General features: G+C 41.1%; 2 long non-coding RNA genes across 4 annotated transcripts in view; one reads left to right on the forward strand and one right to left on the reverse strand.

Moving 5' to 3' along the window:
• LOC113898126 overlaps nucleotides 1-27,928 on the forward strand; it is a 151,153-nt gene that overhangs the window by 115,425 nt on the left and 7,800 nt on the right. The window contains exons 3-4 of one of the 2 annotated variants that reach the window (XR_003512543.1): nucleotides 16,260-16,339; nucleotides 22,176-22,293. This is a non-coding gene — a long non-coding RNA (uncharacterized LOC113898126). The remainder of the gene's footprint in view (nucleotides 1-16,259; nucleotides 16,340-22,175; nucleotides 22,294-27,928) is intronic. The other variant, XR_003512544.1, reaches the window with a different exon arrangement.
• LOC113898125 overlaps nucleotides 5,653-27,928 on the reverse strand; it is a 37,108-nt gene continuing 14,832 nt past the window's right edge. The window contains exons 4-5 of one of the 2 annotated variants that reach the window (XR_003512542.1): nucleotides 6,191-6,321; nucleotides 5,653-6,008 (exon numbers count right to left, since the gene is read on the reverse strand). This is a non-coding gene — a long non-coding RNA (uncharacterized LOC113898125). Of the gene's footprint in view, nucleotides 6,322-27,928 lie in introns of both variants that reach the window. The other variant, XR_003512541.1, reaches the window with a different exon arrangement.

The raw sequence follows: 27,928 nt of genomic DNA on the forward strand, positions 1-27,928 counted from the left end.
AAAAAAAAAAAAAAAAAAAATCTTTAAAAAAATTAAGGCTACTATTGTTAAAACTGTGGAAGACTTTGTGAAGATTAAAATTTAAGGCTGAAGTGTTTACCTTTTCAAAGAAGTTGGTTTCCCTTCTGTTGAATTTACAAAGTAGTTATTAATTCTTCCTTCAACACTTTATACCAGAATTAAACATAGCAGGTATAAAAATTGTAAAAAATGGAATTCTGGAGAATCAAGAGTCCCACAGCTTCTCATTTCCTCCCCATTCTTACCATCAATGACTGACTTCACACCATCTCTGAAAGATTTCAGATGCCTACTCCCTTCCATTCTAATTACTCTCTGCAAGTGTCATTTGGATATCATTGCCTTCTTAAAAGTCTGTAATGGCTCCCAAAAGTTCTTCAGTTAAAAGCAAAGCTCACAGTCATGGCCTTCCAGATCCATCAGCTAATAATTCATCCATCAAACATTTATTGCATACCTAATGGACATCAGGCATTTGAGAGATGTGGGGAATAGACACTGAAAGATGGGTTTACAGTGTTGAGCAACAGTTTTGAAGGAGAAATTGGGATGTCAACGGCCTTCCATCAATCAGTGTATGAGTGCAATGGGACATGGAGACAAGACCTCTAAAACCCAAAGCTGGAAAACATGGGACACCTTCTGGGAGAGATGATGTTTAGGTTGCTTTTAAAATAAAAAGTACACATTATCCAGATGAATAAAGTCCGTGTCCAGGAGACAGCATGTGTAAGGGCACAGAGGTAGGAAAGAATATGGTTCAGAGAACGGAAAGAGGATCAGAATGGCAGGAGGGGAAAGACTGGTGATGAAACCAGTCTGCTCTTAACCCACTCAGAGCCCCGTAAAGAGTTTGGATTTCAACTCCAATGTCATGAGTTGACATCAAACATTTTAAGTAAAAGGACATAAGCATGATCGTTTGTATCTTAGAGAGATTTCTCCAAAAGTTCCATGGAGAGTGGATTGTATCAGGAAGACCAATCCAGAAGCAATTAAAGAAGCTAGTAGAGGACTTCCATGGTGGTTCAGGGGTTAGGACTCCACACAGTCATTGCAGGGGTTCTATCCCTGGTTGGAGAAGTTTCACATGTCATGCAGTGTTGCCAGAAAAGGAAAAAAAGCTATTGGATAAATAAGAATTCAGATTACAGCAGTGATGATACAGAGTAGAGTATAGAAAGAAAATATGAGGAGATGAATTTAGAAACAGAACTGATAATATCTGGTCACAAATTGTATTGGGAAGCTATTCTGAAAGGAGAGACAGAAATCCAGGTAACCAATTTGTGACTTTGAAGAATAGCCAGGTCTGGGAGGAGAGGTACACTCAGTTGTAGACATGTTTTTGAAAGACCTTTGTATATACAAATCTATGCTGTAGGCTATGTGCTTGAGTAGGAAGTATATATTTAAGAGTTATCAGCATATTAGTTATACACATAATAGTTAAAAGCTGGGAGAATAGATGAAATTTATTTGGGTTTTATACCTAAAACACAATTAATGATCTGAAAGTTGAGTTGAAAGAGTTACATCATAGAAGCGAAAGGAAAAAAGAATTTTAAGAAAGAAGTGGTCCACAGTATTAAATATACCAAAGGTGTCCAATAAGATAGAACCCCAAACTATATGGTAATTCCATGACCTGTCCACAGTAGTTTCATTCAAATAGTAGGGATAGAAATAAGAGTGTAGAAAGTTGAGGAGTGAAAGAAAAGCCAGACACAGAGAAAAGAGAAGTATAATTGAATCATCCAGGAAGGACTTGTTTGCACGCTAAGTCATTTCAGTCGTGTCTGACTCTTTGCAACCCTATGGACTGTAGCCCACCAGGCACCTCTGTCCTTGGGATTCTCCAGGCAAGAATAGTGGAGTGGGTTTCCATTTCCTTCTCCAGGGGTTCCCAACCCAGGGATCAAACCCATGTCTCTTATGTCTCCTGTATTGCAGGCAGGTTCTTTACCACTAGCACCACCAACCCAAGACTAGATTATACTGCAGCAACAACCAATTCAAATTTCAGTGGCTTAACACAACAAAAGTTTACTTCTCACTGTGCCCTGCATCCAGGGCAGGTCGTCAGGGGACTCTGCTCAACACAGGAGAGACTCCCCTCAACACAGGCATTTATAACTTTTACCTCAAGAAAAAGAGAACTGCTGAGTCCCATAATGGCAATGGATTGCAAAACTTTCTCCTGAAAGCAACACTTGACACATTGTTCCAAATTTTCAAAGCAGATCACACTGCCATAGGAGGCAGAGGAGGAATGCAATGTTGCCACGTGTCCAGAAAGAGGACTGGGTTGTCTGTGCATGGTCTCCATGAGGGGATTAGGGTACCACTAGCTACAAAGGGCTATTACGTTCCAGGAGAGATTTTTGTCTGGTTGCTTTTTAAGATGGGGCAGACAGTGGTACTAGTGAAATATGTGTCCACAACTCACACTTTGTGCTCTCGTTGTGCAGCCCAATGATAAACACCAGTCCTGTCTAATCTCTCTAAAGGAATATCCTTTCTACTATGCTGTACATCTTCAAAACTCTACTCAAGAATCACTTCATTCATGAAGCTGTCCATTGAAAAACTTGATATGTATCACTGATAAGCTTGGTTACTTGTGTCCCAGTTCATTTTGGTGGGCTTCCCTTGGGGCTCAGCTGGTAAAGAATCTGCCTGCAATGTGGGAGACCTGGGTTCAATCCCTGGGTTGGGAAGATCCCCTGGAGAAGGGAAAGGCTACCCACTCCAGTATTTTGCCCTGAAGAATTCCTTGGACTAAGTCCACTGGGTTGCAAAGAGTCCGACAGGACTGAGCAACTTTCACTTTCATTTAGGTAGGTGTATTTTCTTATGTTTCCATTATTGAGTTCTTTGTATCTTTTTCACCAGTTTTGAAGTTCTTTCCCCCAACCCTCAAAAAGACAGAAGGTTCACTTTTGCTTTGTTTCTTTCAATGGGGTAACTGGCCACAAGATCCAAAATCGACCAATGATGTGAGCTAAACAACTGGTTTCTCCCCGACCAGAGAAGACATTTATGCAAAGTTCTTTGGACTCGATCACCCTTGAGCACATAGCGTCATTTATACAATGGTTTATGAAGCAAACTGCAGCTGGTTTTTTCCATGGCTGAAGAACCAGGAAACAGAGCAGCGGTGTCCTGACTCTTATGGAAACTCCACCCCGTGTACTGGCAGCATCGTAATTTTGCTTAGTCTGCTTTCTGGGATTAGCCCAGACTTGTCAAGTTCTCACTTTAAAAAGTTGTGAATGCATTCACCACATATTTATGCCCTGGTTTGAGTTCCCTGAGTCATACAGCAAATTTCCATTGGCCATCTATTTTACTTATGGTAGCGTATATGCTTCCATGCTACTCTCTCCATTCATCTCACCCTCTTCTTCCTCTCCCCTGTCCTTGTCCGTAAGTCCGTTCCCTATGTCTGTATCTCCATTGCTGTATGTGAGTAGATTCATCAGTACCATCTTTCTAGATTCCATATATATGGACTACAGAATGTGCCTGAAGACATTTGAATTTATATATTTTTATAACATGATGAAGGTCAAATAAAACAAGCCTGAGAGCTAAATCTATACTTGGACTGCCAATCTGTACTCCATGGTTAAAATCTTTAAGATAGTTTCCAACTTGATTACTCATATGCTTCTGAAACAGATTATTACTGATGTTGACATCTGCAAAGAATTATGAGGAAGATAACACCATTAAGAAACTTAGTATTACAATGGAATACTATTCTGCCATTAAAAAGAATAAAATGTTGCCATTTGCAATAACATGGACGGCCATGGAGGGCATTGCTGCTGCTGCTAAGTTGCTTCAGTCGTCCGACTATGTGCGACTCCATAGACGGCAGCCCACCAGGCTCCCCCGTCCCTGGGATTCTCCAGGCAAGAACACTGGAGTGGGTTGCCATTTCCTTCTCTAATGCATGAAAATGAAAAGTTAAAGTGAAGTTTCTCGGGCCTGTCCAACTCTTCACGACCCCATGGACTGCAGCCCACCAGGCTCCTCCATCCATGGGATTTTCCAGGCAAGAGTTCTGGAGTGGGGTGCCATTGGAGGGCATTACTGCTAAGTAAACAAGTCAGACAGAAAGACAAATACCATGTGATATCACTTATATGTGGAATCTAAAAATAAAAACCAGTGAATGTAACAAAAATGAAACAAACTTACAGGTACAGAGAACAAACTAGTGGTTACCAGTAAGGAGAGGGAAAGAAGGAAAGGCAAGATAGGGGTAGGGGATTAAAAGATTCAAACTACTATGTAGAAGATAAACTACAAGGATCCATTATGCAACACAGAGAATATAGCCAATATTTATAATAACTATAAATGGAGTATGGGCTTCCCCAGTGGCTCAGTGATAAAGAATCCATCTGCAATGCAGGAGCCACAGGAGACATGGGTTCAATCCCTGGGTCAGGAAGAGCCCCTGGAAGAGGTGCATGGCAACCCATTCCAGCATTCTTTCCCCATGGACAGAGGAGCCTGGCAGGCTACAGTCCATGGGGTTGCAAAGAGTCAAACAGGGCTGAGGGACTAACACTTTCACGTTTCACTTTCATGCATCAAAACCACAATCTTGGCCTCATTATCATGACTCAAGCTACTGAATTCAACAGCCACAGATAAGCAAGCTCAGGAGGACTTTGGAAGTGAAGCAGGTGCACAGGCATTGGGGTGAGGATTTCCATGATGCTCAAAGCTGACAATGTAGATTCAGTCATGACATTTTTCAGCCAGGAGGAGTCACAGAAACCACCCACACACAAAATAAATAGGTCAATACATAACCCAGACAGACCAGGAGAGGCTTTTAAAGAAAAGGGAAATTTTGTTGAGAAGTGAGTTTAACAGGAGGATGAATGAGGTGGCAAAGACAGTGTATGATTAAGGGAAAGCTACACAACAGCTCTTTGGGTGTTTCCTAAGGACGACTAACTATTGTGATCCAAGGAAGCTACTAGATAGCCTTCCCACAGAACTGAGAAAATGTAGTTTGGGGTCTTGATAATTTCAATTCTCAACTCAGGGAGGCAGAAATACTCAAGGAGCCTTGCAGCCAAATTGTAATCATAAATAATTTTCCTCTCAAGTGGGCTGACTCCAGTTGGCACTGATCAGCTTACAGGTCAGCACAAATATTTTTATAATGAGCCATAAAAGGGGGAAAATATAGTCTAGCCTGGCAGTCAGAAATCCTGCCGCTTTCTCTCAGCAACTCAACCGGGTCTGATCTGGATAACTGGCCCAAACTGATAATATCAGTTCCCAGACTGTTTCTGTGGCCACAGGATCTTCCCTTTCAAGCAGTGCAAAGTGTTACGAAAACGGGCAGCATGTACTTGAGGGCTGGGTGGTCTAGACCACTGAGCAGTTCCCAGCGTGGTCACAGGTGCCTCCCTCCCCACCACCACCTCTACTCACTAAGCACACATTCTGTTACTCTTTTTGTCTCCTCCACTCATACCTCCTCTTATTATTCTTATTTTCTCAGTGTTTCTCCATTCTGATACTAATGTACTGATATAGTCTGATATGTTTTAGTCCTGTGAGTTTGGCCTCCACTACCAAGCTTCACAGAAGGAATAATTGAAAAGGCAACTGTCCTTTTATTTACAGTGAAGATGCCACTGAAACCAAAGCTCCATGAGGGCAAACATCATGTCTGCCTTGCATAGAGCCGGCATTTAAGAAATACACACAGGTAGTGTTTCACACGTTTTCAGTAATTGAAACACATTTGTCATGTATGTGTGTTAGTTGCTCAGTTGTCTCTGACTCTTTGCAACCCCAAGGACTGCAATCTGCCAGGCTCCTCCATCCATAGAATTCTCCAGGGAAGAATACTGGAATGGGTTGTCATTTCCTTCTCCTCTTAGTTTTTTGATAAAAATACACATGAACACTTTGAAGGTACTGTGTTCCATCCCCATTCTTCAAACATCCTAAGGCACAAAGAGCAGAAAGCTGCTTGTTTTGGATTGAATGTTCTCCCCACCCCCCACCCCCCACCTCAGATTCTTTTGTTGAAATCTCATCACCAATGTGATGGTTTTAGAAGTGATGCTTTGGGGAGGTGACTGAGCCGTGAGAGTGGAGTCCTCATGAATGGGACTGGTGTCCTTACAAGAAAAGGTCAGAGAACTGGCTGGCTCTCTTTCTACCACGGGAGGCGACGAGGAGTTAGCAGTCTGCATCTTGGAATAGGGCCGTTGCCAGGTCCTGTCCGGGGGGCACTCTGATCTCAGACTTCAGCCTCTAGAACAGAGAGAAATAAATTTCTGTTGTTTATAAGCCAACCAGTCTATGGGACTTCGTTATAACAGTCTGAACAGACTGAGACACTGTTTATGGAGTCTCCTGTCTCTATTTCCAGCCAGCCCCTCAATCAGGAGTTCTATTTCAGTAAAAGCAAGAGAAGAGAAATGGAACTAGAACCGGCAAATAGCTTGGATGTCCCAAACTCATTTTCTCATTTAGAACGAGACTTTATTGATATATTGGAAACTCACGTTGACCTTGTCTTCTAACATTTCCCCCAGCAGCTAAGAATCTCAGGCCATTAAAAAAAATAATAAATAAAAAGGGTGGGGTAACTACCATATGTAAAGAAGGAAATGGCAATCCACTCCAGTGTTCTTGCCTGGAGAATCCCATGGATGGAGAAGCCTGGTAGGCTGCCGTCCATGGGGTCGCACAGAGTCGGACACAACTGAAGCAACTTGGCAGCGGCAGGCAGAAACTACCATATGAAGTCTGCAGGAAACTCTGGGAAATGTATTTTATCAGAGAGGTTACAGCTCAGCAGACGTGTTGAAAGAAGGTAGTTCCACACTGTAATAATAGAAGGAAGCAGGCGCTGTTCAGCACTCTGGGCTATTAAATCAGGGGAGATGTTTTTTGATTTTGCTCTTCCAGGACCAAATGTCCTGGCCTAGCCCTCCAAATTCCAATGACTGGTAACCAGCAGAGGCCAGTTTACAACTACTTGCTAAGTACTACTGTGACCACTGAAGCCTTCCAAGCCATTATGCAACATGTTTATTCCATGACATGTTTTGAATTTAGAGACTAAAATCACCTTCTATAAACTCAGACTGCTATTTTAAACTTAAGGCAATTTTTTTGCCAAGGCAGATGGAAACAGAATAAATGCATCATCATTAGGACCATCAGCATCCTACCTTCCAAACCACCTTTAGGAAAACCAGCATTCTACAACTTTGCTGTTCTCTGAAAATAGAAACACAGACTACTTTTACCTAGGAGGGTTTTTGCAGATCCACACCAGCCCTGCAATTTGAATCTAGATAGAAGAAAATGTGGAGAAGGCAATGGCAACCCACTCCAGTGTTCTTGCTTTGAGAATCCCAGGGACGGGGGAGCCTGATGGGCTGCCGTCTATGGGGTCGCACAGAGTCGGACACGACTGAAGCAACTTAGCAGCAGCAGCAGAAGGAAATGACATAGGAAATACAAAGGTCTGTAATGTCTTGTAGTCTGACCAAGGGAGATCAAACCAGGCAATTCTAAAGGAAATCAGTCCTCAATATTCATTGGGAGAACTGATGCTGAAGCTGAAGCTCCAATACTTTGGCCACCTGATGTGAAGAGCCGAGTCACTGGCAAAGACCCTGATGCTGGAAAAGATTGCGGGCAGGAGGAGAAGGAGGCAACATAGGATAAGACAGCTAGATAACACCATCTACTCAATGGACTTGAATTTGAGCAAATTCTGGGAGACAGTAGGGGACTGGAGCCTGGAGTGCTGAGGAGCCTGGAGTACTTCAGTGCACAGAGTTGGACAAGACTAAATGACTGAACAACAACAGCTAACCAGGGGAAACTGAGTTACTCCATTTACCAACAGAATGACAGAATGTTTTAGCTTAATATCACAATTTGATTTTGTGATATACACTTGACTACTTCATATTAACTCTAGTGATCTGATGGTGCTTTTCCTAGTCCCTGCATTAACCCAGAAATGCCCATCAAAGTCTGTCCCTCAGGCGGAAAAGCTAGTATCCAAGGAAGTAGAGCCCAACAGAATGATGTTGTGATAATGTTACCAAACCAGATTTGGGTCTGCTCTCCCAAGCAAAGTCAGTCTACTGACACGAGGTTGTATATGTGTGCAGTTGCTCATTTGTGTCCGACTCTTTACAATCCCATGGACTGTAGTCTGCTATGCTCCCCTCTATGGAATTTTCTAGGCAGAAATACTTAGGCAGGTTACCATTTCCTACTCCAGTGTATCTTCCTGATCCAGGGGTCAAACCTATGTCTCTTTGCATCTCCTGCATTGGCAGGTGGATTCTTTACCACAACACTAATTGGGAAAATGCTGATTGTGGTGAAGGAAAGTACAGTTTATTTTAGGGCCAAGCAAGCTCAAATGACCCAAACTCCTGAACAATTTCAGAGAAGGGTTTTTAAAGAGTGTGAGGGAAAGGGTCATGGATATGTGATCCGCTTGTACACTGATCTGGTTGATGGTGAAGTAACAAAGTGATGTGTCAGAATCCCAGTCATCAGCCTCTGGTTCCAACCAGTCTGGGTCTGTTGGTCAACTTGCAGTTTACTTCTACCTCATGGGGGTTTGAAAGTGAAAGTGAAATCGCTCAGTCCAGTTCGACTCTTTGGGACCACATGGACTGTAGCCTACCAGGCTCCTCCATGAATGTGATTTTCCAGGCAGAGTACTGGAGTGGGTTGCCATTTTCTTCTCCAGGGGATCTTCCCAACCCAAGGATCGAACCCAGGTCTCCTGCATAGCAGGCAGATGCTTTACCGTCTGAGCCACCAGGGAAGCCCTAGGCATCTGTACAACAACTCAAGGATATGGCTCAGGATATTATCTATTGGCCTTTAGGAAAAATTAAAGGGACTTGACTTTGTCTATGGCTAAACTATTATTCCTTTGTCTTGCCTGACTGCTTTCCTTTGTTTCTACATTTTCTCACTTCTCTGATTAAGTTTGCTCTTTGGAACTTAGGGAAGCCTTAGGAGGATAAAGCTTTTCTACAAACAAAAGACAGGGAACATGGGGGAGTCTGGTCCTGGGAAAACCATGCAGGGTCCTGCTTGGTTTCAATAACTTCACCCAATCACAACCCCCCCTATTCAACACTAGATAAACCTTTTAAATCTAGAAATGTAATGACCACTTCGTACTATAGCATATTCAGGAATCCCTAAATCCCAAGAGCTAAAATTACAAGGCAAAAAGTAATCTTTAGTACAATAACTTGAAACCAAATTTTATCTCCTTTCAGGCACTATAATTTGAAAAGGAAAGAGATCTTGAAAGTAATGAAATACTCTAATCCACTGATAAAGCCTCCCTTAAGTCATTAGTTTTTTTTTACAAGTAGACATAACATACTCTGAACAATATAACTAAAAAAACTGTTTTTAGAAAACAGATAAACTTTTTTGGCATCTAAACCATTCAATCTGAGAAAGAATATGGAAATGCCGTTTTCTATTTTAAAAAAAATTTAGTTCTCTGATTTGGGCAGCCTGGGAAATCTCACCTCTTGTTCCTTAAAAAAAATAATCTTTTGTTTAGTTCCTTGAAGATTAAAATTTATGGTTTTAATTATTAAAACACTTTATTATCATTGGTAGATGGAATAAAGTACATGTAAAGTTGTTCTTTGAAAACTTTCAGAAAAAGTAATTATATATAAGAGGGATACTTTTCAACAAAAGGGAGAACAATTTAAAACAATGTAGGCTTCTATTTGCACTGAATTTTTTAAAAAGTTTTAAATTCTAAAGTATCTAAAAATTCTAAAAAAATTTTTTAAATTCTAAAATATCATGACACTCAGTTATTAACCCAAGCTTGTCAATGGCCGCATGTGGTTCATAGCCACATCCTAGTCTACTCTGTGGTTTCTAGGAATGAAGGCGACTAATGGCCATTAACCACAGTGAATCCTGTGGAACTTTCACCCAGGTTAAGGCAGCCCATATGATGGTGGCTGGAAAAGCAAGGGGAAAACGATCAGTTGTGGAAGGCTTAATATGAATTAAGAACACTCTCAAAAACTATCTCACTTAATCTTCACACAAAAAAACTTTAAAGTAGAGCTTATTTGCTGTTCTTGCTGTTTAGTCGGTAAGTCTTGTCCAACCCTTTGTGATCCCATGGACTGTAGCCCACCCAGCTCCTCTGTCCATTGGAAGTCCCAGGCAAGAATACTTGAGTGGGTTGCCATTTCCTTCTCCAGGGGATCTTCCGGGCCCAGGGATCGAACCTGTGTCTCCTGCACTGGCAGGCAGATTCTTTACCTCTGAGCTACCAGGGAAACCCACAGATTATTATTCCCATGCAAAATAGGAGGAAAACAAAGCTCAAAGACATAAATAACAAATAATTTGCCAGAAGTCCACAGGTGAATGATCAGCACGGCCTTCAGGTATGTGTGCCATTAACTGTACTGGGCAGCCTCACCCTGATAGGTCTCTGTTTTAAGGTCCCACTGTATTTCTGAGTCCTCCCTGGAGCCCTTGAAGACTGTTAGCAGTCCTGGCCTGCAGCAGAAGAGCTTAGTTGAGTTTGCATCCAGACTGTTAGGCTCAGCTTTGTAAATGTGAATAATAAAGCCAGTCAGAGACAAAACTGTGAAGTTGGCAGCCATGGTCTTTACCACCTCCACCCTCTTTCTCTGGAGACTCCTTGATGCCTTGCAGATGCTTGGCTCCTCCAGCCTTGCCTTCTCCTGCAGACCACAGAGGGCTCTGTGTTACAACCACCTGAGTGCCTGCCTCACCTGACTCCCCACTCAGTGGTCAACTCCTGAAGGACACAGAGCATCTCCTTTCCCTGTTTCTCTAGGGTACTTACCCCTGAGTGAGGGCTCAGTGAATATTTGTAGGAAAAAATAATATATGAATTAGAAGCTGGGCCTCCCTCCCAACACTAATCAAAAATCCTAGTCTGGTATTTGCATCCTACAGTTTTTGTTTCTTAGTGACAAGCAATAATATGTGCTTTTAACTTATTAAGGAATGACTCACTGCTTGACCCTCTCAGAGACTATCAGTATTGGGTGTATATTTGTGTGTATGTGTGTGTGTATGTTTGAAGACTCAATATTCAGTCTGTGTAGTATATCATTGGCTACTTTAAACTTGAGGACTTTGGCACAGGTTATTTGAAACGGCTCCCAAGGTGGTGCTAGTGGTAATGAGCCTGCCTGCCAATGCAGAAGACATAAGAGATGGGGGTTTGATCCCTGGGTCAGGAAATCCCCTGAAGGAGGGCATGGCAACCCACTCCAGTGTTCTTGCCTGGAGAATCCCATGGAGAATCATGGCAGGAGCCTGGCTGACTACAGTCTACAGGGTCACAAAGAGTCAGACACGACTGAAGCAACTTAGCACGCACACACTTTAAACTTGAGCACATTGGCACGGGCTCTTTGAAAGGGCTGTATTTCCATAAGACTGAATATGGAACAGTCACAGTGTCTAGAGTCAAGGCCAGTACACTAGCGCCAGGGGTGGTCTGGTTAACAAGAACAGCAGGAAGAGAGTGGAGTGAATGCTCATACACCACACTTGCCATACATGTTATCTCATTGAATCTTCACAACATTCTTTGAGGCCAGTACCATTACAATTGTATCCAAAAAAAAAAAACAGGGCTAGAGAAGTTATCAATTTTGCCAAGATCAGATATGGAATAACTGGTAGAGATAGGATTCAGATCTGCCTGGTGGTAGCTCTCTCTTATTTTTACTTTTTGTCACTATGCCTGGATCCCCTGCTCCTCAAAGTTATTATCCAAGCGGCAGCCAGAGGACTGAAGACTTAATCTAATGCAAGGAAGTATAGGGTGAGAAGGCAATGGCACCCCACTCCAGTACTCTTGCCTGGAAAATCCCATGGATGGAGGAGCCTGATAGGCTGCAGTCCATGGGGTTGCGAAGAGTCAGACACGACTGAGCGACTTCACTTTCATTTTTCACTTTCATGCATTGGAGAAGGAAATGGCAACCCACTCCAGTATTCTTGCCTGGAGAATCCCACAGACAGAGGAGCCTGGTGGGCTCCAGTCCAAAGGGTTGAAAAAAATTGGACACGACTGAAGCGACTGAGCATATGGGATGAGGACTAGAATGGTTAGACCACTAGTCATATGACCAGGAAGAGAAATCTTGGGATGGAGGAGAAACAAAACCCATTTGGCGCAACTGCCAATGCCTTGACAAGGACCCCACCTGATATCCCACTAATCGGACCCCTTCTATTGCCATAAAGGCTCTTGCCTGTGGTGACCACAGGACTATTTGGGAATCTACACCAGCCACACATCCCCAAAAGGCCCTGCCCGGTGAGGACCTAGAGGATTTCTTCAGCACAATCTTAGGAAAGATCCCATTTAATGAGAAGTTCATTTCATAAACCCTCAAGATATTTCAATTCTATCTAAAAGTCACAATATAAAAACAAAAATTCAAAACAATCACTGGGTGATTAAATGGATACTGGAAAGAATGAAAGCCTGAAGGATGGAAGAAAGACCCAAGTCTTATCCCTAAAACACCAACTCTGAAATCTTGGGTCACTTCCCAATTATGCTGAACCTCGGTTTTCTCAGCAATAAGATTGTGATGATAACACTTCGTTTTTAAGATACTTGTGAGACTTCTGTGAAATGATGTATGTAAAATATATAGTAGAGGTCAATGAATGATAGCTTTTATTATGATAGAGACTCCTATATATTAAAAATAGATTGTTACTATTTTAAATAAAGTTGTGAATACTGACAACCAGCCCAAGACTTACTAAGAGGAATTTGTACTAAAATAACCTCAATTATTTTCTGGTAATCAAAATGTAGTTGGATCCTGTGAGGAATTTTACATAGTCTGTAAAATTGTCCTATGGGCATGAAGACAACAGGGTTTGTACAGCTAGGGGGACTCATGACTATTCAAACTCCTTACTGAAGATTATTATATATCAGTCTTTTAGTAAATATCTAGTACTTTGCTCCATTTTTAGAAATGTATTTTTTTAATGACTGCAAATAATACATGTTCATTCTTGAGATTTTGAGAGTTATAAACATTATAAGGAAAAAATGAAAATCATCCCAAATCCCAATATTACCATTAATTTTATGTCCTTCCATTCTCTTTATTTTTTCAGTCTCCAAATTCAAGTGTGCATATATGTGTACAACCACAAACTGGTCATGCGTTATACACAAGTTTGTATAACTGAATGTTCACATGAAAAATTTTATTAAACATTCTTCTAAAATATGATTTCTAGTAGCTGCCTCATATTGCATCTTATAAATTTGTTGTATTTTATTTAATCAGTTCTTAACTGGAACTTTAATCTTGTTTTTTAATACTTTATTATTTTAAATATCAGTGATGAATATAATTGTAGATAGCCCTTGTGCACAGAGAAGGCGATGGCACCCCACTCCAGTACTCTTGCCTGGAAAATCCCATGGACAGAGGAGCCTGATAGGCTGCAGCCATGGGGTCTCGAAGAGTCGGACACGACTGAGCCACTTCACTTTCACTTTTCACTTTCCTGCATTGGAGAAGGAAATGGCACCCCACTCCAGTGTTCTTGCCTGGAGAATCCCAGGGACTTCGGGGAAGCCTGGTGGGCTGCCGTCTATGGGGTCACACAGAGTCGGACACGACTGAAGTAACTTAGCAGCAGCAGCAGCAGCCCTTGTGCATATTTCTTATTATTTTTAAAATAACTTCATTTTCTGTGACACATTTGTAGATTTGCTGGGATAAACAGAATGTACATTTTTGTGGCTTTTGATATGTATTTCAGTATTCTCCCTTAATGATTCAATTTTGCTTATTAAACTACCCATTTTATTCAAATATACATACTCTGGGTATTAGGATATAAAATGCTATCAAATTATTACTTTAATTTATATTCCCTTGCTGGGTTGGAAGTTTGAGCACTTTTCATATACTTATTGATCATTTAATTTTCCTTTTTAAAGAACTGTCTGTTCATAAACTTGTCTCATAATTCAGTTGATCTTCATTATAATTTCAAATGATGTGTAAAAGCTCCTAAAAGATGAAGGTATAAATCTTTGAGCAGTATGATCTATTGTAAATATTTTTCTTAGTTGATCACATATGTTTTATTTTGACTTAACATGTTTTGATTTTTGACATCTGTAGTGGGACATTTTTTATGAGTCAAATCTACAAATCTTTGCAAAAGAAAAAAGAAAATAAGACCCATATAAAACAGATAACCTAAAAGTGTGGCAGAAATAAAACAAATATACTTCAGTTATGACAAAAAAATGTTAATTGTTTAAGCTTCTTATTAAAAAATAATCTCAAAGTGAGTAAAAAATCTAAATTCAAATTTATAGGAGATAGTCATTAAAGTGCTATCTATTTAAGGCAAAAAGCATCAGTTAAGGGCAAATAACAAACAAATAATGCCTGCAATACTGCTGTAAGAAAAATTAGAATTCAAGGCAAAAAAAAAACATTAAGAGGACAAAGTAGCACATTTTACCAACAAAGGAACAATTATATGAAATATATGCTAGTCACAAAACTCTATGAGTTTAATAGTTAAGAATCAAATATATAAATAAAAAATTATAGGAAATTCCAATCAATAGAAATATGATTTTACTGTAATAACAGAACTTACCACTCAGTTTTTGACAGTTTAAGTAAGTGAACAATAAATAAATAAAACACCAAAGATAAAAATGATCTATATGAACTTGCTCAAAAGGATTAGAAAGTAGATATATATCAAACTAGTAAAGTAATGCTTAAAATTCTCCAAGCCAGGCTTCAGCAATACGTGAACCATGAACTTCCAGATGTTCCAGCTGGTTTTAGAAAAGGCAGAGGAACCAGAGATCAAACCACCAACATCCACTGGATCATGGAAAAAGCAAGAGAGTTCCAGAAAAACATCTATTTCTGCTTTATTGACCAAAGCCTTTGACTGTGTGGATCACAATAAACTGTGGAAAATTCTGAAAGAGATGGGAATACCAGACCACCTGACCTGCCTCTTGAGAAACCTGTATGCAGGTCAGGAAGCAACAGTTAGAACTGGACATGAAACAACAGACTGGTTCCAAATAGGAGAAGGAGTACATCAAGGCTATATATTGTCACTCTGCTTATTTAACTTATATGCAGAGTACATCATGAGAAATGCTGGGCTGGAAGAAGCACAAGTTGGAATCAAGATTGCCGGGAGAAATATCAATTACCTCAGATATGCAGATGACACCACCCTTATGGCAGAAAATGAAGAAGAACTAAAGAACTCTGGATGAAAGTGAAAGAGGAGAGTGAAAAAGTTGGCTTAAAGCTCAACATTCAGAAAACTAAGATCATGGCATCTGGTCCCATCACTTCATGGCAAATAGATGGGGAAACAGTGGAAACAGTGGCAGACTTTATTTTTCTGGGTTCCAAGATTGCTGCAGATAGTGATTGCAACCATGAAATTAAAATACACTTACTCCTTGGAAGGAAAGTTATGACCAGCCTAGACTGCATATTAAAAAGCAGATACATTACTTTGACAACAAAGGTCTATCTAGTAAAGGCTATGGTTTTTCCAGTAGTCATATATGGATGTGAGAGTTGGACTATAAAGAAAGCTGAGCACAGAAGAATTGATGCTTTTGAACTGTGTTGTTGGAGAAGACTCTTGAGAGTCCCTTGGACTGCAAGCAGATCCAACCAGTCCATCCTAAAGGAGATTAGTCCTGAGTGTTCATTGGAAGGACTGATGTTGAAGCTGAAACTCCAATACTTTGGCCACCTGATGCGAAGAGCTGACTCATTTGAAAAGACCATGATACTGGGAAAGATTGAGGGCAGGAGGAGAAGGGGACGATACAGGATGAGATGGTTGGATGGCATCACCGAGTCGATGGACATGGGTTTGGGTAGACTCTGGGAGTTGGAGATGGACAGGGAGGCCTGGTGTGCTGTGGTTCATGGGGTCGCAAAGAGTCGGACACGACTGAGCAACTGAACTGAACTGATATATCAAACTCTGTGGCCAAAATAAAGCTCACATGGTCCCCAACTTATGTTGGTTTAACTTAATGATTTTTCAACTACGATTGTTTAAAAGCAATATGCTTTCAGTAGGAATTATAATTTGAATTTTTATTTCTTCTCCAGGTTTGCAATATGCAATATGATCCTTTCTCCTGATGCTGGGCAGAGAGCCACAGCTCCCAGTCAACTAAGGTTTCATTAGGGTAAGTAACTAATGTACTCAGAGCCATGCTGTACCCATAACGTATTCTGTTTTTCATGTTAGTACAGTGTTCAATAAATTACAGGAGATAATCAACACTTTATTATAAAATATGCTTTGTGTCAGATGATTCTGCCCAATTGTAGCCTAATATAAGTGTTCTGAGCATATTTAAGGTAGGCTAGGCTAAGCACTGATGTTCCATAAGGTAAATGTATTGAATACATTTTCAACTTATGATATTTTCAACTTACGATGGATTTATCAGGACATAACCCCATCTAAGGGGCTTCCCTGGTGGCTCTGCAGTAAAGAACCTGCTTGCAATGCAGGAGATGCAGGTTCTATCCCTGGGTCAGGAAGATCCCCTGGAGAAGGAAATGGCAATCTATTCCAGTATTCTTGCCTGGGAAATTCCATGGACAGAGGAGCCTGGCAGGCTACAGTCCATGAGGTTGTAAAAAAGTCAGACATGACTTAGTGACTAAACAACACCCCATCTAAGTCGAGGAAGGTCTGTACCTCTTTTTTTAAAAAAACAAAACAAAACAAAACACTGGCTTAAAACTTATAAAAACTGCATTGTACTCACAAAGAAAACATAACTTCAATAAAGTAGTTATACTGTATACAATCTGATCCAAAGCAATAACATTAGTCATTACTAACAAAGTATAAACAAATAGAGTAAAATGGGCTGGAGGGATTTTTTTTTTTCATAAATGCTTCTCAACAACTTGTGTCAAATAAAAAACTTTGTTTACCAATTAAATCCAAACTGTGGACAGAGTCAAATCCAAGACTTTAATTATTAGCAAGCTGTATTAAGTAAAAGGATAAATGAATCCTTAATGTGTGCTTCAAATGGTAATTGCACAAGCATAGAAAGGGGCATATTTCGTGAGCAGAAGTTCAATAAGAACCTACACTGTCTCAGGTGCAGAGTTTCAGAAGAAACCAATGCAGTCTTAGGTTATGTTAATAGGCATTAAATCACCAAATAAATGCCAGAGATGATCCCCATTCTACTATGTATATCACATTCTAGGGGTAGAAAGCATCATATGGCTCAATGGAATGAGAAATAAAGAAGAAATACTAAAAATATTGGAACAATTAAAGCAATCTCTCATTTTCTTTTCTCTGCCCCAGTTCTGGGGTCAAGACAGCATAAAATATGGTGGGATTAAGGAAAGATGATGGCTATCTTGTCAAAAGGAATAAAGAGATGATCAATACTTTTGTCATAGTTTCATTTCTCCCAGGGGTGGTGATATGTGAAAAGTGAAAGTGTTAGTCACTCAGTCAGGTCTGACGCTTTGTGATCCCATGGATTATAGTCCACCAGGCTCTTCTGTCCATGGAATTCTCCAGGCAAGAATACTGGAATGGGTTGCTATTTCCTTTTCCAGGGGATCTTCCCCGTCCCAGGATCAATCCCTGGTCTCCTGCATGGCAGGTGGATTCTTTACCATCTGAGCCACCAGGGAAGGTTCTTGTGTAGAAATGCACATTTGGAGTTGGGGGATTCTTTTTTATTAGAAAGTGTTGTTGACTTTAGGTAGAGAAGAGGTTTGAGACCCAGGAGAGAATGCTGGATGGCTCAGTGTGAAACCCCTTGGACCTGTTTTTGAGAGTGAGAAGGAAAGGACATGCTCAAGTTTCCTCTTAACTAGCTTATCATAGTAGGACGATGAAGAAGGAGTTCAGGACAGAAGCATGATCACACAAAGATGAAAGTACATGTGGCTGAGATAACCTCCAGCTGTATTTTTGGGTTCCTTGAGCTCAGAAAGTGAAGAGGAACTAAAAAGCCTCTTGATGAAAGTGAAAGAGGAGAGTGAAAAAGTTGGCTTAAAGCTAAACATTCAGAAAACGAAGATCATGGCATCTGGTCCCATCACTTCGTGGGAAATTCACCTCGTGGGAAATAGATGGGGAAACAGTGGCAGACTTTATATTTTTGGGCTCCAAAATCACTGCAGATGGTGATTGCAGCCATGAAATTAAAAGACGCTTATTCCTTGGAAGAAAGGTTATGACCAACCTAGATAGCATATTGAAAAGCAGAGACATTACTTTCCCAACAAAGGTCCATCTAGTCAAGGCTATGGTTTTTCCAGTGGTCACGTATGGATGTGAGAGTTGGACTGTGAAGAAAGCTGAGCACTGAAGAATTGATGCTTTTGAACCGTGGTGTTAGAGAAGACTCTTGAGAGTCCCTTGGACTGCAAGGAAATCCAACCAGTCCATTCTGAGCCCTGGGATTTCTTTGGAAGGAATGATGCTAAAGCTGAAACTCCAGTACTTTGGCCACCTCAGGCAAAGAGTTGACTCATTGGAAAAGACTCAGATGCTGGGAGGGGTTGGGGGCTGGAGGAGAAGGGGATGACAGAGGATGAGATGGCTGGATGGCATCACTGACTCGATGGATGTGAGTCTGAGTGAACTCTGGGGGTTGGTGATGGACAGGGAGGCCTGGGATGCTGCGATTCATGGGGTCGCAAAGAGTCAGACATGACTGAGCAACTGAACTGAACTGAGCTCAGTAGGTAGCAGAATGGCAGACAGATGCAGAAAATAAAAATACTAAAGTCATTGGTCAGGCCACATCAAAGGAACATATTCAGGGTTAAAAGCTACATTTTAAGTAGAAAGTATTAGTTGCTCATCATGTCCGACTCTTTGAGACCCCATGGATTGTAGCCTGCCAGGCTCCTCTGTCCATGGATTCTCTAGGCAAGAATACTCGAGTGGGTTGCCATTTCTTTCTCCAGGGCATCTTCCCAATCCAAGGATCGAACCCAGGTCTTCTACATTTCAGGCAGTTTCTTTACCAACTGAGCAACCAGAGAAGCCCATACATTTTAGGTAGAGAAGGTGATAAACCAGAGAACTTGCGGAAGAGGAAGACCGGGGATTATTAGGAAAGGTTAATGTTATACCTACAAAAAGGTGAATGAGTCAGGTGACTTCATAAGCATATGAAAAGGCTTCCATGTCTCTATTGGTTCAAGAGTAAAACAAGGCAGGAAATGGTCTAAACTGTAGGGCCAAATATGCCTCTAAGTTCAGTTCAGTTCAGTCACTCAGCCGTGTCTGACTCTTTGCAACCCCATGAATCACAGCATACCAGGCCTCCCTGTCCATCACCAACTCCTGGAGTTCACTCAAACCCACATCCATTGAGTCGGTGATGCCATCCAGCTATCTCATCCTCTGTTGTCCCCTTCTCCTCCTGCCCCCAATCCCTCCCAGCATCAGAGTCTTTTCCAATGAGTCAACTCTTCGCATGAGGTGGCCAAAGTACTGGAGTTTTAGCTTCAGCATCATTCCTCCCAAAGAACACCCAGGACTGATCTCCTTTAGATTGGACTTGACTCTCAAGAGTCTTCTCCAACACCACAGTTCAAAAGCATCAATTCTTCAGCGCTCAGCTTTCTTCACAGTCCATCTCTCACATCCATACATGACCACTGGAAAAACCATAGCTTTGACTAGATGGACCTTTGTTGGCAAGGTAATGTCTCTGCTTTTTAATATGCTATCTAGGTTGGTCATAACTTTCCTTCCAAGGAGTAAGCATCTTTTAATTTCAAGGCTGCAGTCACCATCTGCAGTGATTTTGGAGCTGAAAGAAATTAAGTCTGACACTGTTTTCAGTGTTTCCCCATCTATTTCCCATGAAGAGATGGGACCAGATGCCACGATCTTAGTTTTCTGAATGTTGAGCTTTAAGCCAACTTTTTCACTCTCCTCTTTCACTTTCATCAAGAGGCTTTTCAGTTCCTCTTCACTTTCTGCCATAAGGGTGGTGTCATCTGCATATCTGAGGTGATTGATATTTCTCCCAGCAATCTTGATTCCAGCTTGTGCTTCCTCCAGCCCGGCGTTTCTCATGATGTACTCTGCATATAAGTTAAACAAGCATGGTGACTCTTTTTCCTATTTGGAACCAGTCTGTTGTTCCATGTCCAGTTCTAACTGTTGCTTCTTGACCTGCATATAGGTTTCTCAACAGGCAGGTCAGGTGGTCTGGTATTCCCATCTCTTTCAGAATCTCAGCTCCCAAACAGGGATCAAACCCAAACCCCCTGCATTGAAAGGTGGAGTCTTAAACGCTGGACCACCAGGGAAATCCCAGGAGGGTATTTCTGAATGTTGTGAAGTGGTAGGCCTGGAACCTTAACTGAGGGCTCCCTCTGAGCCCCAGGATTATCAACATATAGATAACCAACTCAGTCATTTTAAGGCTGATGGCCTAAAAAGTTGAAAATGATATGCACTGCCATAAATGTAATTTCTGCTAGATACTCATACAGTTCACACTCACAAAAGTACCTGGCAGCCATCCCAATAATAGCATCTGCATGATGACTAAAGGGAAAACAAGGCCTCAATATTTTTGACATTTGAATAGCCTAAGGAGGCTAGACTATACTCACATAAACTCTGTAAAAATAACTGTGGGCATGTGACGAGGAAAAGGAAAAAAGGTGGGCAGGATGACAAAGGAAGATAAAGTTAAGTACATATAATCAGCATCTACTTCCAATTAGTACAATATATGACAATTGTTTTTCATCACATACCATTTTCCATCAGGTGGTATTCTCAGGGGAAGATGGTAAGATCACCATTGTGAGGGATTGACATTAAACCCCACTGACTGAGGACACTAACACCTTGAGTTCTCTCTCTCTTCTGTCTCTGCTTCTCTCTAGATAAATAGATGACAGATAGATGGGTGGATAGAAGAAAAGACAGATGACAGATGGATAGATATACAGGCAGACAGATAGGTGAGACATTGCTCAGTAAGAGTTGGTGGCCTCACACCTTTACTTCACCTCTTTGATTACTATGAAAATGCATATTCTTTGAGAAAATAACATACTGTTCTAGTAGACATTGATGTTTTTAGGGCTGCGGGTACTATGGGATATCATAGCACCTCAAATCTTGACTTGAGAGGTGCTGAAGAAATGTAATGAGAATCTGTGTAAATGGTGTTGGCCATATAGTAGGTGCTCAATGAAGGCTCATTTCCTCCTTCCGCAGCTCTGCCTCCTGTATCTTGCTTCTCCCTTCAAAGGGTAAAGATGTGATTTGGACAGTAAAGTATCTACCTGCAATGCAGGAGACCTGGCTTAGATCCCTGGGTTGAAAAGATTCCCTGGTGAAGGGAATGGCAACCCACTCCAGTATTCTTACCTGGAGAATTCCATGGACAGAGGAGCCTGGCAGGCTATAGTCCAAGGGGTCACAAAGAGTCAGACATGACTGAATGCCGAATAGTCAAAGGCTAAAAGAATCACCTTGCTGGAGTCATGTTAATTCTCTCACTAAGTGGTCCAGGTTTGGGACAGTGACAAGTACATTTGCCTTGTCTGTCTCTGTTCTTTGCCGAAACGTTATCCTGCCAACAAAATATTGCTCCTTCCTCTTGGTAAATGCTAAGTTCCCTCAAAGTGCTGATTCCCTTTGTTTCCCCTTCTTCCAGAGGAACTGAGCTTTTAAACCTTGGTTTCTCTTCCGTTTAACTCAACTACATAAAAATTCAACTTAACAGCTCTTTAGTGTCTTTGAAATAGCATATGCTATGCTGGGCTCAGCTATCTGAGGTCACAAAATGCACACCAGGAAGTTCCTGGGCACCTAATGAATCCTGAGAGACTCAGGCCAGGTTAAGTGTGGTTGGAGGGCTTCCCACAGATGGGTCTCACTGCACTCCTCACTATTAACCTGAAGTCCAGAGGCGATGCAGTAAGTCAGCCTTCACTCTTAGGCCTTACAGAGCCCTGCACATGCTCAATTCTGTTTTGTTTTTATCGCAGTTCTAGATTTGAATGAAACAGCCGTGTTATTGCCGTTGAAGCCTGGATTAACTCGGGTTGCTGAGACCGTGTCAAAGTTTATCTGCTATCAAGGATTTGGCAATGGAGACATTAAAAGGTAGGCATACCTTTTCCTGTAATCATAGGGTGTAGCTAAAGCAATAAACTTGCTTTACTTACAAACATGACTAGCATTTTAGCAAACTGGCTCGTGTTTGTAAGATAACCAATTCAAGGAAAATTCTTGCCATCCAGGCATCTTTTCCACTGCCCACCCTCCATGTGTTGTGGGTTTGGTTGTGTGTGTGTGTATTTTAAGATAGTAGTAGCAATCTCTTTATTTTGTTTGTTTATTTATTTGCTTACTTTGACTATATCAGGTCTTATTTGAGGCATGCAAGATCTTCTTTGAGTCATGCAGGATCTTTTGTTGCAATGCACAGACTCTCTAGTTATGACATGAGAGCTCAGTATTGTAGTGGGTGGGCTTAGTTGCTCCTCAGCATGTGAGATCTTAGTTCCCTGACCAGGGGTCAGACTTGTATCCGCTGCATTGCAAGGTGGATTCCTAACCACTGGAACACCAGGGAAGTCAACCCACAATGTGTTTTGATTCATGCTCAGTACACACCTCTCATTTTGAAATGGCCTGAAGCAATGACAATGTGATTAGAAGAGAGATGCAAGACGTTTTATCTGTGGAAGTTTCAGAGGTTTCAAAGATATACAGGGTGTGTATATTCCAGTCCAGTCTACAGAGAAGTTAAGATGTAATGATACACAGGCAGGCGGACTTGGTCCTCATGGGATCACAAGCTTCTTTGACATCGCCTAAGATTCCTAGCCTCCCATTTCTACAGAGAATTTTTCAAGAAGAAAATACAACATTGATGCAGGTCCCCAGAACTACACGTGTGCCTGTTAAAGGGAGGCTACCTTATTAATTTGAAGGTTTTAATTCCTAATACCTAACACTTCCCAGGTGGTTCAGTGAGTAAAGAATCTGCCTGCAATGCAGGAGACACAGGAGACATGAGTTCAATCCCTGGGTTGGTAAATTCCCTGGAGGAGGGCATGGCAACCCACTCCAGTATTCTTGCCTGGAGAATCCCATGGACAGAGGAGCCTGTGTCACAAAGGGTCAGACACAACTGAAGTGATTGAGCACACATGAGTACACATGTGCCTAACACATACTGAGTCTGTGCCATGTGTCTGGACCTACATTTGCAATGCACTTTACATGAATTATCTTATACGAGATAGATAATATTATGTCTACTTTACAGATGAGAAAACTGGGGTTCAGAAAGTCATTGAGACAATTCCTCCAGTAAAAGGCAGTGACCAGGCCTCCCCGAACCTAGAACCACACTCTTAATGACTGTGCTGAGCTTCCATGGGGAGAAGCAACTCTTTAGAACTGGGAGAGCCTGGCCAATATGATCCCCTATAAGACTAATCTCTTCTTATGCTGTAAACCAGGTTTTTTTGATCAAGCAGAGTATAGCATACTTACACCCTTACATATACACTTTTCCTGTAGAAAGTCCTCATGAATGTATATAGAAAGTAAAGATATTTACCAATATTTCACCTCTGTAGGAAATACACACAGCACTATACAGGGCTAGTCTTAACATAAAGTCATAAAGTGGTTACCAGTTGCTTTCAATTTGAAGAATTCTAGTAAATTTTTTCTCTGCCTTCTCAGAAAATTTGACATACTGCTGTTGGAAAGGATATTATTGAATAAGGTCCACTCATTTGCTGAAGATTGCTCTTTTTGTGGTATCTCTCTTTCAAAATGCAAATATTACAGAGGAGTAATATTAGAAGTCATAAACAACTTTGTGTAAATAGTTTTATTATAGCCATCAGTGCTATGAGCCAGAGAAAGTATTGGAGTGTCTCAATACACAGTGGGTCTCTGCAAAAACCAGGACAAAAAAATCTAGTCAGTATCTAGGAGGTGTCTCGGAATCAGTGAACAAGTGTGCAGATGACTGGCATGCAAGGAGTGATGGTACAACTTTTGTTTCCAGGGGGAAGCTGGATGTTCCAGTTTTCTAACAGCAGTAACTTTCTTGATGCGATTGTGAAAAATGGATTATTTTCAAATTTTGTCTATGGCTTCTGGGCATTTTAAACATTCTCAGATTCTACACCTAATAATTACTTTGCTTGAAAACACCCCAGGATATTTTCTAAACTTTTCGAGTGAATAAAAAGATAGACCTGGATATCTGCTTCTGGGAACATGGAGTATACATGTCTTTCTCCCATTCCTCCAACTGAGAACAACTAAAAACCATGGATATTACATACAAAACAACCATAAGCAATCTCTGAAAGGTAAAGAGAAGATGGCAGATTGGCAGTGGAAATTAGCACACAAGGATTAACACAGCAGTGAGTTCTCTGGATTTTCTTTCTGCATCCTATATCCCAGACTGAAAGCTGGAAAACTCAACAATCCTGAAGTACATGTGGGTTCAGATAAAACAGCCCCCTGAGTTTTCTCTCTGTCTCTAGTCGAAGGATCATAAAAGAGAAGAAAGGAAGGAAGGAAAGAAGTTATAAAGAAAGAAAGCATTTACACATCTGCTCTTTTCCAGCCAAACATCAGAAAAAAACCTGCAGTACCACCTACGCATGCCAATAAAAGCTAAGTGGAGCCTAGGCTTCCGATCTCAAGAAGCTGTAACAAGGCACCTCAACACCCTCACCAGGATGTTGTCAGAGAAGGCTCAATATGGAACTGGAGTTTTCATCCTCACCTGGCAGTAATAAGCCATTCAGCCCATACAGTGTCCATGGAGACCATGTGGGAAGTGTGGACTGCCTCTCTCACCTGGAAGAATGAAGGACTCCCATTTCCAGTGGGGTAGTATCAGAGGAGCCTTCATGGAGACTCAGATCTTTCCAGGGGTAACAAAGCCACCAGGGGTTAACAATACATGGAATTGTCACTGGAAAACACATGGGAAGCTAAAACTCCCATCTCCATCCAGAAGTAACAAGGAGCAGCCTCCTTCTCCCCAAGTTCAAGAAAGGACCAGTGGGAAACCTGGACTTATACCTTCACATAATGCAACAAAGCAAGATTCCCTGCTGGAGTAGTGTCACAAAAGAAAAGAAACACTTAAACAAAACCACCTAAAATTAAATGACTCTGTAAGATCCAGAGTCTCACAACATAATTCCAAAAATGTCCAAGTTCCAGTAAAAAAGTACTCAACCTGTAGTTCAGTTCAGTCACTCAGTCATCTCCGACTCTTTGCGACCCCATGAACTGCAGCACGCCAGGCTTCCCTGTCTATCACCAACTCCCGGAGTCCACCCAAACCCATGTCCTTTGAGTTGGTGATGCCATCCAACCATCTTATCCTCTGTCGTCCCCTTCTCCTCTTGCCCTCAATCTTTCCCAGCATCAGGGTCTTTTCAAATAAGTCAGCTCTCCGAATCAGGTGGCCAAAGTATTGGAGTTTCAGCTTCAACATCAGTCCCTCCAATGAACACCCACGACTGATCTCCTTTAGAATGGACTGGTTGGATCTCCTTGCAGTCCAAGGGACTCTCAAGAGTCTTTTCCAACACCACAGTTCAAAAGCATCAATTATTCGGCACTCAGCTTTCTTCACAGTCCAACTCTCACATCCATACATGACTACTGGAAAAACCATAGCCTTGACTAGATGGACCTTTGCTAGCAAAGTAATGTCTCTGCTTTTTAATATGCTGTCTAGGTTGGTCATAACTTTCCTTCCAAGGAGCAAGCATCTTTTAATTTCATGGCTGCAATCACCATCTGCAGTGATTTTGGAGTGCAGAAAAATAAAGTCTGACACTGTTTCCACTGTTTCCCCATCTATTTCCCATGAAGTGGTGGGACGGGATGCCATGATCTTTGTTTTCTGAATGTTGAGCATTAAGCCAACTTTTTCACTCTCTTCTTTCACTTTCATCCAGAAGCTCTTTAGTTCTTCTTCACTTTTGCCATAAGGGTGGTGTCATCTGCGTATCTGAGATGATTGATATTTCTCCCAGCAGTCTTGATTCCAGCTTGTGCTTCTTCCAGCCCAGCATTTCTCATGATGTACTCTGCATATTAGTTAAATAAGCAGGGTGACAATATACAGCCTTGATGTACTGCTTTTCCTATTTGGAACCAGTCTGTTGTTCCATGTCCAGTTCTAAGTGTTGCTTCCTGACATGTATACAGGTTTCTAAAGAAGCAGGTCAGGTGGTCTGGTATTCCCATCTCTTTCAGAATTTTCCACAATTTATTGTGATCCACACAGTCAAAGGCTTTGGCATAGTCAATAAAGTAGAAATAGATGTTTTTCTGGAATTCTCTTGCTTTTTCAATGATCCAGTGGATGTTGGCAGTTTGATCTCTGGTTCCTCTGCCTTTTCTAAAACCAGCTTGAACATCTGGAAGTTCATGGTTCACATATTGCTGAAGCCTGGCTTGGAGAATTTTGAGCATTACTTTACTAGTGTGTGAGATGAGTGCAATTGTGCGGTAGTTTGAGCATTCTTTGGCATTGCCTTTCTTTGGTATGGAATGAAAACTGACCTTTACCAGTCCTGTAGCCACTGCTGAGTTTTCCAAATTTGCTGACATATTGAGTGCAGCACCTTCACAGCATCATCTTTCAGGGTTTGAAATAGCTCAGCTAGGTAGTAGTTTAGTTGCTAAGTCATATTTGACTCTTGCGACCCCACTGACTGTAGCCTGCCAGGCTCCTCTGTCCATGGGATTTCCTGGGCAACAATACTGGAGTGGGTTGCCATTTCCTTCTCCAGGGGATCTCCTCAATCCAGGGATCGAACCTGAGTTTCTACATTGCAGGCAGATTCTTTATCACTGAGCCAACTGGGAAGCTCAAACAAAAACTACACAACATATCAATAACCAAAAAGATCTCAAACTAAATTTTGAAAAATTAGTGGCTAACAACATCAAGAAAACAGAGATGTTGGAAGTACCTGACAAAGATTTTAAAGCAACTGTGATAAAAATGCAATTAGCAATTACAAATATGCTTGAAACAAATGAAAAATTAGAAAGCCTCAGCAAAGACACAGAAAGTCTCAGCAAAGAAATGAGATACAAAAAAGAACCAAATGTAAATTTTAGAATTGAAAAAATATATAATAATTGAAATTAATAAGTTCAGTAGATGTGCTCAACAGAAAAATGGAGGGGACAGAGGAAAGAACCAATGAACAAGAAGATAGAATAATAGAAATCACCCAATATGACCAACCAAGGGAAAATATCCTTTAGAAAGACAAAAATAAACAAACAAAAAACCAAACAACCCCCCCAACAACAACAAAAAATAAACCACAAAAGAGATTCAGGGGCCGATGAAACTATAAATATATATATATATATATATCCAACATTTATGTCATTAGAATCCTGGAATGGGAGAAGGAAGAGGGTGGTGCTGCAAAAGTACTCCAAGTGGGTGACAAGTTCCCAAATTTGACAGGGGACATAAACTAGCAGATTCAAGAAGCTTAACAAACCATAAACAGAATAAAGTGAAAGAATCCACCCTAAAACACATCATAATTAAACTTTAAGTGACACAATATTTTTGAAGTGCTGAATGAAAATAATTGTCAACCTTGAATCCTATGCCCAGGGAAAAATAACCTTCAGGAATAAAGAAGAAGTAGACATTCTCAGATAAAGGAAAACAGAGTTTGTTATCAGCAGACATCCTAAAAGTATA

The sequence above is a fragment of the Bos indicus x Bos taurus genome, chromosome 9 (genome assembly GCF_003369695.1).
Source record: "Bos indicus x Bos taurus breed Angus x Brahman F1 hybrid chromosome 9, Bos_hybrid_MaternalHap_v2.0, whole genome shotgun sequence".
Classification (NCBI taxonomy): domain Eukaryota; kingdom Metazoa; phylum Chordata; class Mammalia; order Artiodactyla; family Bovidae; genus Bos; species Bos indicus x Bos taurus.